Source organism: Macaca mulatta, chromosome 6, assembly GCF_049350105.2.
Source record: "Macaca mulatta isolate MMU2019108-1 chromosome 6, T2T-MMU8v2.0, whole genome shotgun sequence".
Lineage (NCBI taxonomy): Eukaryota > Metazoa > Chordata > Mammalia > Primates > Cercopithecidae > Macaca > Macaca mulatta.
Window position 1 is genome coordinate 168,378,135 of NC_133411.1, and position 14,744 is coordinate 168,392,878.

Consider the following 14,744-nt stretch of genomic DNA (forward strand, 5'->3'; position numbering starts at 1 on the left):
ATTGGGAATTGGAGCCTGTTGCACTTAAGACTGCAATGTGTTGGTCATGGAATAATCATCATGTATTTACCCTGCCGGACTAAAACCTGGGAGTAAGGACAGTAGATTGGTTAAGAGTGGGGCCTGTAGAGTGTAAGTCCCAATATTACTGCTTACTGTGTAGTCTTGGACAAGTTACTTAATCTATTTGAGCCTTGATTTCTTACATAAAATAGCCTCTATCCAAGGACCTGATATGAGAATTAAATGAGACAGTTTGAGGCCAGGTGCCGTGGCTCATGCCTGTAATCTCAGCACTTTGGGAGGCCGAAGCAGGTGGGTCACTTGAGGCCAGGAGTTTGAGAGCAGCCTGGCCAATATGGTGAAACCCCGTCTCTACTAAAAATACAAAAATTAGCTGGAAGTGGTAGCGCGCGTGCCTGTAATTCCAGCTACTTGGGAGGCTGAGGCACGAGAATCACTTGAACCCATGAGGTGGAGGTTGCAGTAAGCTGAGATTGCGCCACTGCACTCCAGCTTGGGTGACTGAGTGAGACTCTGTCTCAGAAAAAAAAAAAAAATTAAAATTGAATTAAATTAAAATAAATAAATAAATAAATACATAAGACAGTTTGTAGAAGAAAACAATATGGCCCTGGCATACAACAAGCACAAAATGCATGTTAATTGCTGTCTGTGAGGAATCTGTATGCACACGTGGAAAATGGAAAATCAGAGCAATGATCTGAATCTATCTATGTTGTTCCAAGACAGATGACTGGTGGTATTTTGGTTTTTGTTTGTTTTCCTACTTTTTTGTTTGCATCTGGATGTTCTGAATACTCAGACTTAGTGTTTTTCTCAAAAAGAAGACGGGCAAGGTTGTTCCAAACTGTTCATCTCCTTGAAGTATCCAGTGTATAGTTCTTGCTGCTGTTAGGCCTCTCTCTAATTGAACAAGGGGAAAAATCACCCTCTCAATGCGTGTTGAAAAACTGGGTTTTGAGAATATAAAGTTGGGCATTACCACACTTGCCCATCATGAAACACACTGACCCAGAACAGTCTTTCTTCTCTTCATCTTCTGTAAGAAATAGCTTAGGCCATGGTTATGTATGGTGATAGCTACCATTTATTATGAGGCACTAATTGTGTGCCAGGAACTTCATTCTCCTGACAGCCCTATAAGGTAGCCACTATTGCCACTCCTGGTTTGCAGATAATGAGATTACAGCCAGGTATGTTTAACTCGCCTGTCTTAAGTCCACAACCAGGAAGTAGCAGAGATGGGATTCAAACCCAGGTCAGTCAGGCCTCAGCATCCCCGTGCTAACCACTTAGTCATATTATCTAATGGGAACTCTGGCTTAGTGAAGAATCCGTTTGGCAGAAGGGGTGAAATGTCAGATTCATAAATGAGGTGCTGTGAGAGATGGTGGAGGGGTCACAGCCATGGTTCTCATGCCCAGCTGCCCAGCTGAATCCCCTGAGGAGCATTCATGAAATAGAGATGCCTGGTCCCCACCCGCAAAACTGTTGATGCACTTGATCTGAGATGGAGCCAGAGCTTTCCAGGTGATTCTGATGGGCTTCTAGGCTTGAGAACCACTGGGGCAGAGGAAGAAGGTTTGGGGAGAGATTTAGCGAATTCCTTGTGGTTAGGAACTTTTCCATTCCCTCATAGGAAGTGGCTAATTCACATTCCAGGTGGTGTACCTTTATCTCAGTATCTCCATTTGCAGGATGTGGGCAATGGAGCTTGACAACATTGCAGACTGCTGTGTGGATCAACAGCTCGTAATGTGCCATTTAAATGGGAAGCACTGGGATGAAGTGTTCTTGGGGCTTGAAGTGACCCCATTTTATTTTCAGTGTGGGGGTGCCTGGGCCACATCCTAAGCAACTTTGAATCATCTGGACCCACTGGACAGCAAGTGGTTAATCCTGTAAGGCCGGGGTGTGAGGGATCCGGTCACACAGCTGGGGGTAACTGGGGAGCTCTCCTTGTCCCATCCTTTGGTTGAGGAACAGTGTGAGCCAACACATAATTAGAACCATTAACTGGCTTTCAATATGGAGAATGAGATTTGTGGCTCCTGCTCACTAAGGAAATATGAAATGGTAAACACACTTCCAGTTATGGATGGGGCTAAACACACCATTAAACTGAATGCTAATAGCTGCCTCCTGCTCCCTTCGAACATTCCACCGTAGCGACCAGCAGGTGCCCTTTTCTTGCCTTCTCTTTCAGCTTCCCATAATTCTCTTCTGCCGTGGTCCTTTGGATGATAATGGGCACATGCTTGAAATAGTAGTTAGAGAATAAGAATTTAACAACAACAACAACCACAACCACAACAACAACAACAAAAAGCAAATGAGGCTGGAGTAGGTTTTCAGCTCCTCATATTATTGGCTTGTAGGCTGTAGCAATCTCAGGTATTGAGAATAAGCCAAAACAGACTGAGATGAACATCTTTAATTGACATGAGTGTCTTAAATATACTGCATGCTAAAGGCATCAAGCTTGACTTCTGAAGTTCAGTCACTAAGCTGTGGGAGCATCATTACTTACGGTTTAACAATAGGAGGCCAGGAGTTTGACATATTGAGTATAAATCCTTCCCTATTGCCTAATGGCTGTGTGGCCTTGGATGAATAACTTTCTCTCTCTGTGTCTAAGCTTTTCCATCTATAAATCATGGCTAATAATAATAAACTTTTCCTCATAGGGCTATTGCGGGGGTGGAGTGATTAAAGACACATGGGTATAAAGTTTTCAGTACAGTGCCTGGCACAAAGATTCTTGATAATCAACAGCTATTCTGATGATGATGATGATAATATGATTAACAACTTGCTGGGCAACGTTAGGCCTATAACTTCCCTGAGCTTCAAATTTTTCATCTGCAAAAGGCGAGCTAATCACAGCACTTGAGTCATTTGCTTAAGGCTCTAGATAAGAATTAAATGATGAAAAGGACTTGGCACAGGTCTTGGCACATAATAAGAGCTCAAGGAGGACTTACTGAATGAATGGGCAAAAATAAATGAATGCTATGTCAGCTGGAGAAACTCAGTCATCAGACCCAAAGCATTTAATATGAGACACAGAGGAAGAAAAATACAAACAGCCCTGGACTCTTTGTCAGTTACATTTTTTAGAGCCGAAGACCTTCCATTGCTTCCTTTCTCCTTGTTGCGTCTGTTCCTCCCGCCCCTTATCAAGACGGGGTGCTGGAAGAGAGAAAGCATGATGCTGACACACATAAATGAAACCCCAGTATCACAAGGGGCGCCTAGCAAGGCCTCAGACAGGAAGGGCCATAAATAACCGAGTGGCCTGTGCACCAGGCTCAGTCTGTGAAGCCGGTCAGTAGGATCTCTTCGGTCCCTGCCCTGGCCCCTCAAGTGGCCAGTGTCCTCACCTTGAGCCCCACACCCTCCTTCCCCATCTAACGCCCCTCCTAGGTCTGTTCCCCAGGGCAGTGACTCATACTCTGAATTGCTTCTCCCTCCCCTGCCAAACTCCAGCTTTCCCTGGGAGAAAACAGTCTGGTAAGCCAGTCACTGAAATAATTGCTTAGTCAGCCATTCTCACGGGGGTAACTGAAATGTGTTTTAAATAGCATTTGTGGTTTTAATTTCTAATTATAAAAGTGATACATACTTATTTTAGAAAACTTTGGGGAAAAAGTCTGGGGAACATATCCAAGCATGTGGAAAAAAATACGAATCCTGAGGCCCAGGTCATAGCCCAGGCCAATTTGATCAGAATTTCTAGGGGTGGCATCCTAGAGCAGGATTGTTTTACTAAGTTCCCTGGGTGATTCCATTGCAGAAAAGGTTCTTTACTTAGAGATACCTGCCAATAATACTTTGAAGTATTTTCTTTACTTTTTATATTGATATTCAGATTATACTGTGTATGTTATTCAAAACCTGAATTTTTTTTGCCTGAGGATATATTATGAACATCTTTCCATATCATCAAATATTCTTTGAAAACATGATTTTTAAAATGGGCATGTAATGTTCCATCTTATGGATGCACATAATTAGTTTAGCTAACAATCCATTATTAGACATGTTTCTAAATTTTGCCAATTAAAACAATACTGAGATGCATTTCTACTTCTCTCTCTGATCACTTATTTAGCTGACACATAGCATGTAATCGTATGCTGGACATCATTCTAAGGCATTCCATACATTTCATTTAATCCTTACAACCAGACTATGATATTATCCCCATTTTAGATATGAGGAAACTGAGGTTCAGAGAGCCTAAATCACATAACTGGTAAATGGTGGAGCTAGTTCATGCTCTGGAATTAAAATTGTTGGGTTGGAAAAAAAAAATGAACATTTTTAAGGCTTTTGAAGCACACTGCCAAATGACCTACCAGGAAGGTTATAACGATTCACTTCTTCACCAGCAGCATGTGGAAGACAGTGCAGGGGTCTCTGAATTTGAAAATAATTCTACAAACCAATGGAATCCCTCCATTTGAAACCCCCCCTTATTGCAGGTCTACTATGTATGGAAAGAGTTTTTTGGAGTAGGGTTTTAAAAAATGGTCTTTAATAGCTGTATAGCATGGCTTTACAGTTTGTAAGTGGTGTTCCAAGCATAAGACAGCATATTGCTTTTGTGGAGGGAGGGAAGAGGGACTGCCCAGAATCCTTCAGCTTGTGCCATCTGATGGCCGGCCCTGTGGGAGAGTTTTAAGACTGTTCCTGAGCACTGGTCCTTCTCTAATGGTCTTTTTCTTCCCACCCCTCTTTTGGGGAAAATGCTTTTGGTAAGACAGAGAAAAGAGACAAACATTTCCAAATACAATAGTTAATGGAAGAGGTGCTGTGAGAGGAGAGATGGCATTGTTAGAGCAAAATTTGCTGAGCTTTTGGTGTTTTACCGAAGGGCCCAAAGCCCCCTTCCCTGAAAGAATCTGACTCAACTCTCTTCAGCTCCCAATGGGAGTAAATGGAACTGCTTTTCTGGGAGCCCTGGAGGGAGGGCAGAGGAGCCCAAAAGGCCAACAGGACAAGGGGAATCCCAAGAAAGGGAGAAAAAGCTAGGCAAGAGGGAAAAGATGTCTGGAAGCCCACCAAGGGGCTCGAGGTGGGCTGATGTGTCTCAATGAGAAACATACAAAGCTTTGCGCACTACCCTTTGGTTCCTGTGTGTATCTGTCAAGTGTAATAGTTAGCTTGGTCATTATTATTTCTCTTTTGGAAGAGGATTGTGCCTCCCCTGCCATTCCCTCTCCCACCACACATACATACACTGACATCATCAACCCTTCTGAGGGATTTCCTATTTGTAGCAGGAAAGCAAAAAACTTCCCATGACTATGAGTTTCTTGAGGACAGAGCTCCATGCCTTTTTTAAAAAAAAATTATATTCATTCTCAGTGGCTCTGTCAGGTCAAAATTTTAATTTCCATTCACAGGGCAACCTATTGAGGTTTGATTGAGGCTTCAGTGGGAATTATGTTAGTGAACTCTATTTTGGCTGCCAGCTAGAGAATCCCACTTCAAACTTCCTTAAATACAAAAAAAAAAAAAAAAAAAGAGTACTATATACCCGTAAAACAGAATGAGATCCCATCATTTCCAACAACATGGATGGAACTGGAGGTCATTATGTTAAGTGAAACAAGCCAGATACAGAAAGACAAAAAGCACATGTTCTCACTTGTCTATGGCAGCTAAAAATGAGAACAACTGGACTCTTTGATTATGGCCCAAAAAATGGGAAAGTCCAGGATGGGGAGCGGTTTGGCTAGATTCCGAATTTTGAAGGATGTTGTTTGTTTTTCTCTCTCTCTCCATCTTTCTTTGGACTGGCCTCATTTTTTCCTACTTATGAATAGGCTTCCTTCACACATCCAGAGATCCTTCCTTCGGATTTTACGTATGGATGCTGAGAGAGAGAGAGAAAAATCCTCGTTGCCCAGGTAATTGCAAATCTGTGTTGCTCACGTGTGGGGGCTGCTTGTGCCTTTCTCTTGGGTGACTCCAGCTTCACAATCTAGTGGAGAAAGAAGACTGCTCTTAGAGTGCCCATATACCAGTCTCAGAGAGATAGACTGGCTGGCTTAGTTTGAGTCACATCAGGTCAACTGACTACTGTTTCCAGTGGAATAAAGTATCACAAGTGGCCAGACCATTTATAGGACAACCTATATGGTCAGGAGTGGCATCTGTTGCCCAAAGAAAAGGGTGGACAAATAGTGTGTCAGGAAAGACACAACTCCCCAAGAACCCTGTAGTGGTTCAGACTCATGGTTTCCCAGTCCAGACTCTCAGCTGGTCCAGTTAATTTGGATTTTTATTTCTGTCTTTAATGGCATGTCTTTCTTGCACTTTTCTATCTGCAAAATAAGATAAGCACTCATTTTTATTAAAGTCTGATTTTTTTAACCTTTCCTCTTCATTCATCGCTTCCCTGTAATTTTAAAACATGCAGATATCGTTATATGTACTGCTATTCTTGAATGAGTAGATCTACTTTAGCAGTCTTGATTTCTCGACCAGTTACTTGCTGTAAACTGCTTTAAATATCAGGTCTGGACACACTCCTCTGTTGAAGCAGCCTCTTGAAGGCCACTAATGACCCCTGGGTGCTGAATCCATTGTCCTTTCTTGGCTGCATTGTCCTGGCTGCTGTAGCAGTCCGTGATGGGCAATCTTACTTTCCCGCACCATCTCCATTTTGGGAGTAAAAAATGTCCTCATAAAGGACCCAGAAAAACTATTTTCCTTCTTGGCACTTCTGCCCTTTTGGGCTGCCTGGTTTTGTTCTCCATCTATAAATAGAGAAGGGACTCATTGTTCACCCCTCCACCTTTCAGCAGGGATGTATTTTGCATTTGGAAGGCAGACCAAACTTGTAGAAAGAGCATGAGCTTTGGAATCAGGCGAACTTGGAATCACATCCCAGCTCCACACTTACTAGTCATGGAACTATCAGTGAGGCTTTTTTTTTTAAGTGTTTTTTTTTTTTTTTTTTGGACACTTCTCTGAGCATGAGTTCCTGCTCCTGTAAATGGAGGGAAACAATAGTTCCTGCCTCACAGGATAGCAACAGAATTTCATAACAGGGTACTGCACCCAGTAAATGTTCAGTGCATATGAGTTCTCTTCCTCCCTCAAAGATATTTGGTTTGTCCTCTGTCACTGTATTAGTTCTGTGCTGTCTCCCCTCTTCTGTATATCTTATGAAAATTGCCACTCATTAATTGTTTAAAGCATATCAATGTCTTCTGTATTCTAATAAAGCTGGCCATTAGAAACAATCCTAAAATTACTCTTTGGTAAAGTCCTTTTCTACCTTTTCTTTTGGAAAACAATAGTTTTTCCTTTTATTCCTTCTGGCGTAACAGACATCTCTCTCTGCCTCCTCCCCTCCATCCTGTTCAGCATCTACTCCCTTTCCATGGAAAGGCACCCGCCTTCCTTGGGGGAACTGTTCTTTCGCACCATGTGGTTCTGGTGGGTAAGCTGTGTCATGTGACCAAGGCTTGACCAATCATGGGATCTCATGCCTCTTGCCACAGTGATTGGCTTCGTGATGGCCACATGACCTAGGTTTGGTTTATTGGTGTTCTTCCCTTGAATTTTACATCTGAGTGCTAGGAGAGAGAAATCTTTGTTTCCTCGGGAGTTGCTAATCTAGGTTGATGAAGCCTGGAGCTGCCCATGCCATACCTCCTGCTGTGTGAATAAGCTCTGCTACGTGAGGAAGGAACGAGTCCCACGCATGGAGAGAAGTAGAGATCTGAGATATGGCATGAGATGGGATGGGAGAAGAACGAGAGAGGGAGAGACAATATCATTCGATTTCCTGAGGACAGCTCTAGTCCTGGCCTTTATGGAGATGAGCCAGTAAATTCTGATTTTTCTTTAGGCTGGATTGGGTTAGGTTTCTGTTCCTGGAATTCGAGGGTGCTGAAAAATGCATCAGTTTATTTAAAGTAACTGTTACATTATAAATGAGAGTTGTGTATATGTTACAACAAAATCCCAACAGTTAGTCTAAGTTGCTAATAAGGAATGGATTCCTATATTGAACTCCTTCTAAAAGCACAGAGGTCTGAGGTTATAGAGCCCCTTCTACGTTTGTATCACTGGAACCTAGCATAGTGCTTGGCACATGGAAGGCCCCCGTATGTATTTGGAGAATACAGTAAGGCACAAGAAAGAATCTGATTGGCTCAGTGGGTCAGTACCATCCAGCACAGGAGAGTCCTACTGGCTAGACCAGGGTTCCCACATGGGCCAACATCTTGGCTACCTATGGGTTAGGAACCTCACCCACAGTCTGGCCAGCTGTGAGTAGAGAATAATAACTTCTGGTGCAGAAAATAACCTCTTTCCCTCATGGTGCAGAAAATAACCCCATTTGCTAAATATTTATTTAAATTTGACTGTGGGTATGACAAGCCCTCTGAGTCTCACAAACGGAACAGAATAGCAGACGAGTGCTTCACTTGGCTTGTTCAGGCCGCGTGAGTCCTCCCATTAAATCCCTTAGTGAGGGGTTTGAAGAGCTACTGGGGGAGTTCCAGAAAAAGCTGGGCTCCTTTCTGCCAAGGGTCTCCCCTTGAACTTCTCTTCCATAGGAGAGCCGTGACCCTGACCAAGTTCTGGGAAACTGTGAGAGCCTGAAGCAGAGAAGGGGCTGACTCCAAAGCAACCCGGCCAGGCCTGCTGGTGAGAAACACGCCCCTTGCTATGGTGAGGCTGGCCACAGCCTGACACCACCTCTGCTGCGGATGAGGGCATGGGGAAGCAACAACATTCCGGTGTCAGCCAGGCTCTGGCCATGCCCCAGACCCTGTTCCCACTGTAAGCTGACACTGGCTGGGAGGGACCCCTCCTCTATGAGGGCTCCAGGGCAGAGTCTGTTCTCAGACTTGAGCAGCAGCTTGTGGATGCTACAAGAGGGTGTAAAGAAAGCAAACCAACCTCTGTAGGCCCGGTGAGGTGGGCGGGGCCCTCTGATGTGTGTTTGAGAGGTTGGCATTTGCAGTAGATTTTAATCTTGGACTTGTTGACATGGCAACAGGGTTAAATGGGAGACAGTAAAATGTATCTGGAGGGTCTGGATCTGAGCCTGAAGGCCTGGGGGTTAGCCCAGTTCTCTCTGTAAGCTCTTTTGGGGTCAGGGGCCAGCCTTTGGTACCTGGGCCTCAGGCTCCTCAGTGGTAAATTGAAGAGGTTTGTCGGGCCACAGGCTCTTGGAGGTTCCTTCCAACCTGAGTAATCCCCACTCACCATCAAGTAATGGCTCTAAATTCATTTGCTCTGTGGAGATAACCAGTTTGGAAAAGACTGGCCTCAAATTTAACTTTTTTTTTAATAGGCAGTAAAGGATGGATGAGAAGTAACGTTATTCCAAATAGAATGACAGGAATAACAATGATTACAGTAATAACAATAAAAAAAAACCCAATGCTTTAAAAATAGTCACTGTAAGCCAGGCACTCTATTCAAAATTTTACATACCTTACCTTATTGATTTCTTTGCAACACTCCCCTGGGGTGGATTTCATGGTACTTGTTTTGGAGATGAAACTACTGAGGTGCAGAGAGGCTCAGTTACCTGCCCAACAGCTCACTGTTCAAAGGTAGCAGTGCTGGGATTTGAACCCAGTGTCCACTTGATTCTAAAGCGTACATTCTCACCTCCTCTGTTATCAGGTAGGTGAGAGATGCCTTCTATTTTCTGCTGCGAAAGTGCAGATACAGAGGAGCAACGTCTGTCCACTTGCTTCTCCAGTGTTCATATGTCATAAATCCCTCAGGGATATAGCCTTAGACTTATTTTTCCAACCCCATTACTGGCCACTCCCTGCCATCCCCACCAAACTCATGCTCCTTCTCCACTCATCACTTCTCCACGGGTCACAGTGGTCTGTGCCTCAGAGCCTTCATAGGTGCTGGTCCTTGTTCCAGAAACCCTAGTCTTCTCTCTTACTTCTGGAACATTCCTACTCGGCAAGGTTTCGGGTGCCATCTCCCTTTTAAAAGATGCTCTTTGATTTCCAAACAGCCACAGCCCACTTTTGCTTCTGTCATAGTCTGTATCATGTCTGTAATTATTTGTTTTAGTCAACTCTCATTCAGTAAATATTCACTGAGTGACTCTTTGTGCTTGGCACTGTGTTAGGTGCTTGGGAATTTTCTCCTGTCCACTTTTCCTGTCCTCTAGACATCCAACGCACAATCAAACTCACAGGGCTTTTTTCTTTTCTTTCTTTTTTTTTAAATAACAGAGATGTGCCTTATTTCCCTCGAATCCCAGGTAATTGACAAAGCCTAATACATAGAAAATGCTCAATAGGCACTTGATGAGCGGATCCATGACCCAGTACTTATCTTACCTTTGAATAATTGCCTGTTTCTTCTCTCCATCCTTTACTAGATTCTTAGACTCTTGTGGCCAGGGGTGGGGACTTATTTTGCTTTTGTCCCCATTGCTTAGCACAGAGAAGTAATTTAATATGGTTTGTTGAATGAACGATTTGTGAGAAATGTGAGTTCTGGGAGTGGATATGCTAATTCTACAGGCATATGCTAATTCTGGGAGTGGATATGTTCTGGGTTCTGGGAGTGGATATGGTAATTCTACAAGCTAATTCTACAAGCATGTGACCCAGTGTGTATCCAGTGCCAATCATTGCTTGGGTGGGCGCCATGAAAAGCAAATACCATGCAGATCTCACACCCTCAGGATCCTGAGTGTATGGTGACCGGGTGTATGCACACAAAGTTACAAGAGAAAGATTCAGCAGGGGAAAAGCCCAGTTGCCAACCAGACAGTCACGCTGTCCAGAATCTCTACTGGTCCCTGGCCCTGTCCTCAGCCACCTGTGGCTCTAATTCCGATGACTTCCTTCCCTTAGAGGGCTCCTTGTTTCTGGAGAGAAATGAACATCACCTGTGAAAGAGGCTTGCCGAGATTATTGCTCCATCTAATTGAATGTGAATTAAAGTAGGAAGAAGGATTGGCATTCTTACTGTGCCCAGAATCATTGAACTTATGACTGAAAGATGCCACAACTGGTCATTTGGCCTTGTTCTCATCTTCTGTCTGCAGAAACCATTGTAGTGGGCCAGCCCTAGAATTCTCTTGTGGGACAAGACTGCCTTGAAATCCTGAGGGCAAAGTTGGTAGGAGACGAAGTGATAACAAGAGAAATAATTTTATTATTTTTTTTTTGCATAACATAGCTTGGATGAGGGGGGTTCAAGAAAGACAAGAAATAGAGGTAGAGAGGATCTAGCAGAGAGAAACTAGAACTTGAAGTCTGCATTGGTTAAACTTTTTAAGAACAGGGTTTTCTAACTTTTTATTGTAGTTTTTTTGTGTATGAGTTCTATAAACCTTTTTCTCTCTTTTTCAAAGACTGCTACACATACACACACACACACAAACACACACGCACACACAAACACACACACTACCTTGTGTAAGTGGGTTTTGTTTGGGAGGGGTAGAACAGAGAGAAGTTGAAGAAAGTTGCTGAGTTTTTTTTGTTTGTTTGTTTGTTTGTTTGTTTTTTATTGGTAAAGACAGCCCACAGAGGATGGTGAGACCATCGATAAACTAAAACAAAATAACTCACTGGAAACAAGTGAAATAAGGCAAGAGATAATAGGAATTCTCCAGAAGGGTGAGGGTCGTTTATCATGTGTAGGTTGGGGTCTAAAACCATATTTTTATTTGACTCTCAAAGAACAAAGGCACTCACCAGATTTCTTTGGTAGTAAATAACAGAAATTGATAGGCTAAAAAGCCAACAAAGGGTTCTATTGGGAGGATTCTGGGTGGCACGTAGAACTGAAGGGGAATTTGAACAGTCAGGTCCCAATAAGCAGGAACAGTAGACCCCACTTCAGGGCAACCCCATGGGGATGAATTGGCCCAGGGGTTTGCCATGCTAAGAAGGCTTCCACCAAGTTCAAACCTTAGGAAGAGAAGTTCGATGGCCTGAGTCTGGGTTAAATCCCCACCCTCCTTGACTGGGGTAGCATGGAGTAAGGGTGTCGAGATTGACCGGCCATCTTCTCAGGACCACATAGGAGAATAAGAGGAGACTTGACTGAGGAAGGAAAGGGGCTACTTTTGCCAAAACTCAGAGGAAGGGATGCCAGGCAAGCAGAATTAGCAAATGCCCATGCTTGTGGTGTACCTCAGCTGTAAGATGTTGCTGCTGACACACAAGAGTGGAGCAGGTAAAATGACTACCTCCCTCTACAATTAATTTCACAATAGGTCTACGGTTAGAACTGAGCAGTGCTGTGGTGTGTCGCTAACAGACGAAGGAGCAAGGAGAAGGGCTGAGAGTCCAGTCCTTTATCTTCCAGTGCTAGGCCCTTTCCCATACACCAAGCTACTGCCCTGGCACCCCCATACCTCCACGCCTTTGCTTGAGCTCCCTCTACCTGAAGTTCCCTCTTCTTTCTTCGTTACCTCTTGATTTTGTTCTTTAGAACTCAAGAGTATCACCTGAAAGAAATCGTTTCTAATCTTGCCCTTCTCCGTGGGTTAGGAGTCTATCCTCTATGTAGACCCATATTTTATTTCATCATTAAAAGATGTATTGTTTGTAAAAATAGTTAACATAAACACACAGTAAAAAGTTCAAGCACACAAATTGATATAAATGGAAAAGTTGGGCGTTCCTTTGCCTCTGACCCCAGTTTGCCCCTCAGAGGCCACCACTGTTTCCTGTGTCTCCTTCCAGAACACACACACACACGCACACACGCATGTGCGCACGTGCGTGCGCACACACACACCCCTGCACACACCCCCACTGTAAAGGGACTACCTCCCCAGACCCTCTGAGGGCAGGGCCTCCTTGTTTGCCTCCAGGGCCCTGGCGACTAGGGCAGCCTGACTCCCTGCACAAATTCAGCAACTGACTGCTAAAAGCCATGCTCTTGCACAAGGAGAAGTGGGAGGGAAGGGGATGGATTCTGTCTGAGATCACTGGGTGCCACGCTCTATGATCTACGAGTTGCTTTTAATTTCCTGTGCTCAGCCGCCAGCGGCCTGATGAAATGAAGCAGATAGCAGGGCTTCAGATCTAGCCCTGCCTGGGCCAGGGCTTGTCTGCTTGCTGCAAGGTTATAATCCCCAGACTCTGAAGAGAGAAGAGCTACGTGCACTGTACCCCCACAGCCACCCCCCAACCCACCCTGTCGCTGCAGCCTCCTGGGCCAGGGAATAGGCAGAAATGAAGCTGCTTGATGTTGCCTGTGGTTCCTAGGGCAGTGGTTCTGAGTCTGCCATTTAGGCTTTGGGCTCAGAGAGATGGCTGGGATCCTGGTTCTGTTGCCTCCTTGCTGTATGCCTTTAAGGCAAGTTGCCCTAATTCTCTGAGGCTCAGTTTTCTCAATTGTAAATGACGACTGTAAGTAGAACCTACTTCATGGTGTTCTTATGAGGATTCAGAGGGAATGAATTCAGTGTCTGAGCAGAGGTGCCTGGAACCTAACTCCTGCTGAGTTGGTGGCAGGCGCCCTGGTTGTCTGTGTTTGCCATGGGGTCACCAGGATCAGCTCTCAGCAAAATGGCCCAGTTGGTGACTTTTGTCTTCTATCTTCTTTCCTTTTAGCACTCCTTTTGCCTTCCAGGTACTGACTGGTCTTACTTCTCCTCATCTCTTCTGGTGTGGACAACAATAACTCCTCTCCTACTGCTTCTACTATGACGCCCACCACCACGCCTTCCACCACTTCCATGTTGACTGTGCCAGGCCTTGTACCCTTAATGTGGACTGTATCAGCTAATCTTTACAGTCACCATTATTCCCACTTCACAGCTGAGAAAACAGAGTCACAGAGAGTTGAGGTGTTTTCCCCAGATTTATAGAGTGAATAATTAAAATGAGCAGCCTGATGGTCCTTTATACTGTGTGATAGAGACTTGATGGATTATCTCTATCACCAAGTTTGCATTTTCAAAATGCTCTTCAAAAAGAGGCCAGAGCCTAGTCCAAAGAAATGAATTGATAATAGCAAGTAAATCTTTCTCAACAGGCTTAGGAAAGAGAAGATTTTGTTGAGGGACATGGGATACCTTCATATGACCCTTAAAAAATGAAACCAAGGCCACTGCTGGCTGCATCTGAAATTTAGATCAGTCTTGAATGTGTGTATGAGAGAACAGTACAAAATTCCTTGCTGCATTTCATGAAACAGGTAGCAGAATGGAACTTCCTGGGAATTATACTTCTTGATGCATGAGATTGTTTAACAAACAGAAACTCTCCTCCAGACTTTCGGTTTAAAGAAAATCAAAGACCTTCCCTCAACTCAATGAAGTATTAATAACATGCGGAGTCCTGAGCCTTTGTACTGAGCAGCTGCAGGGCTTCCCACCGCCTGCAGGTGTCGCTGGCGGCTACTGGCCCATCTGCTGCTTGGCGGGTGATGGGAAGAGGAGAAGGCCTGAGTCAAGACAGTAGGGCCCCTCACTTTTTTTTTTTTTTTTTTTTAGAGTCAAGGTCTTACTCTGTTGCCCAGGCTGAAGTGCAATGGTGCAATCATATGCAATCATAGCTCACCGCAACCTCGAACTCCTGGGCTCCAGCAATCCTTCTGTGTTGGCCTCCTGAGTAGCTGGGACTATAGGTGCATGCCACCATGCTCAGCTAATTTAAAAAATTTAGTAGAGATGAGGTCTCACTATGTTGCCTAGGCTGTTCTCAAACTCCTGGGGTCAAGCAATCCCCCTGCTTCAG

The 14,744-nt window shown here is 44.3% G+C and overlaps 2 protein-coding genes across 2 annotated transcripts in view; one reads left to right on the forward strand and one right to left on the reverse strand.

The window, feature by feature from the left end:
• Positions 1 to 12,404, reverse strand: part of RNF145 (ring finger protein 145) — a 347,885-nt gene extending 335,481 nt beyond the window's left edge. The window contains exon 1 of the mRNA XM_077937407.1: positions 12,401 to 12,404. The gene's annotated coding sequence lies outside the window, so the exon portion shown is untranslated. The remainder of the gene's footprint in view (positions 1 to 12,400) is intronic.
• Positions 1 to 14,744, forward strand: part of LOC106999016 (uncharacterized) — a 252,474-nt gene that overhangs the window by 159,795 nt on the left and 77,935 nt on the right. The window lies entirely within an intron of this gene.